Source organism: Engystomops pustulosus, chromosome 1 (assembly GCF_040894005.1).
Source record: "Engystomops pustulosus chromosome 1, aEngPut4.maternal, whole genome shotgun sequence".
Classification (NCBI taxonomy): domain Eukaryota; kingdom Metazoa; phylum Chordata; class Amphibia; order Anura; family Leptodactylidae; genus Engystomops; species Engystomops pustulosus.
This window is the reverse complement of record NC_092411.1, coordinates 149359647-149362236: the sequence shown is the minus strand read 5'-3', so window position 1 is coordinate 149362236 and position 2590 is coordinate 149359647.

Below are 2590 nucleotides of genomic sequence, written 5' to 3'. Positions count from 1 at the left end.
GGACAGAGGAGCCTCTCATGGTACATCCACACATTGAAGTTAAAACTGCATCGTTATCAGTTTTGAGGTGGTTTTAGGTGCAGTTTTGGTAATTTAATAGGTGAAGGACATGAACTGAACAAGTGAATTTTGAAGGAGAAATCTGTTCAGTTCATGTCTTTCACTTGTCAAAAAAAAAAAAACAAACTCCACCATATCAATGGGATGGGATGTGCAACGGATCTCTATATTAGTAGTAAGTATTGTTGTTAGTTTTTATACCTTTTATTTTATAACCATTTGCATTTTATGTATATTTCTCAGTAACCAATTTTGTACTTTTAGATGACAATTGTATTTTTCATGTCTGCACTGCACATTTGTTGTTTAAAGCTCTAAAACGTAGCAAGTCTCTGCTTGTAGCCTTAAAATTACTTAATGGAAACCGGTCATCAAAAAGAGGCACGATAAACCTTATTCACCCCCCCCCCCCACTCTGTCTTTGGAAAATGATTTTACTGGGGTGCTTGTGCTGCGCTTTTCAACAGACTTTTTCATTTGTGAATGTTGTCTCTGCCTACTGGTATGTGGCTCCACCCAATGATGATTGGTTCTACCCCTCGCAGCGCAAGACAGTGGCTAGATTTGTAGTTTTCCCACACAGAGTTCACCGCTAAATTAACTTTGCAGTGAGAGGGACAGCATTCTGGAAGTGGACAGGGAGATAACTTACTGTCTGCTCAGGCTGAGATGCGAAGAGAAACACTTAACTGGCAGTAAAAAGAAGGAGGTGTGGTTTACTGGCTGCCTGTGACAAAAATTTGATTTGAATCGAATTATAATGAATCACGGCATGTGACGTAACGGTACGTCAGATGCCGGGTGCATGGAGAGGGCTCATGAGCCCTCTTCATAGCCGCCAAGTCTTTGCCACGTATTGCAGCAAAGGCTTACTGGTAACACCCGCACATCCCCGCCGGCAAAGCTTCAAAAATCTGCCATCTTGCCAATGATAGTCGCTCCCTGTGACGTCTTCCGAAGATCCGAGGCGCCTCGGTTTAACCCCTTCAGTACAATGTGCGATCAGCACATTGTAATGAATGAGGAGGGAATCCCTATATACTGCCATACTACAGATAGGATCGATCAGTCAACCTAGGGTTAAAGTACCCTAGGGAGTGTAAAAAATAGTAAAAATAAAACAAAAAAAAATTATAAAATTTAAAAAACCTAAAAATTCAAAACATTGTCTGGCAAACCTTTGTAGGGAATTTATCATTGCAGTTAGGCCAGTTTTTCTGCTGTGTATAGGATGCTGTACTGTTATATTGGTCAATTTGCACAGTTTCTGCAAGTTTTCCTAATCTATCCCACTTTTGAAAACGCCAGATTTTTCTAGCCATTTCAGATGTGCAAGTCAGATTTATGATGTGCACAAAATCACTCCAGTCTTCTCAACTGAAACTGGTTGCCCAAAAATCTGCGACACCATATAGTTGTTGGAATCTGATTAAACTCTGAGTGTAAACGTAATAGAAATTGAGAATAGAATTGAGAAATAAGATTGGGAAAAAGAGAGATGCAAAAACCCATGGAAAGGCATGACACCTTCTGAAATCTATAATTAAAAAGCAAAATACTAAATACTTAGTAAAAAAAAGTCAGCTTATTCACCTGATAGCATAGTAATACAGCCTGTGAGCCACATCCTTAATGGCAATGCACAATACTCATATCATGGTGCTGTTTGTAAAGGTGTTAAATGAAACTCTATTTATTTTATTAGTAACATTTGGTCAGAATTTCTTGTCAATATCACCTTCAGAAATACATTTCCTTTGAAAATTGGTGGCATGTTAATTATTTCACGTGCTGTATGTGATTAAAATTTAAGAGTGAAAGCATACGTTGTTTAGGGGGAAATTGTACCAGTGATAGAAGGCTCTAGTTCCCTGCTGAGTGACCTCTAACCTGAGTGCAAGATGAGATACAGTTCTTATAGTATTCTGCGGCACTGTTGTCAACACATGTTGCTGCTAGAGCTGTAAATGCATAGGTTTCTAAAGTTGACTTCCCACAAAGGCTTAATTGCCGATAAATCTGGTGATCGGGTAGGTCACAGAGGTTTGCCAATCTAGCAGAGGCATGTGGGAAATACCTACTGTGTGAGGGCAAGTCTAATGTGCAAAACTGCAGAATACTAAAGTAGCATTGTAGTGTATAGGATTGATCACAATTCCATATACACACACACAATGCAGATAAAAAGAGATTGATCTACCACACCACCATTTTGGTAAACTGAGAAAAAGCCAGAATATTTATTAAAACACCTAAGTACACAAAAGCAGCTAAATATATATATATAAAACAAGTATATAAACAATATGTATATATGACAATTGAAATGATTGAACTGTGGGGCCCTCGCAATTATAACTACCAGTATGGTCAGCAAATAAAATAATAAGATGGGAAATAAATGGGAAATAAATGAGAATACCCAAATGGATGCAGCATACACTACTTTTTCACACAAACAGACCACAACATTCCAAACAAGTCAATGACTGTACTTGAATGTCAACCAAAACAAAATATACAGATGTAC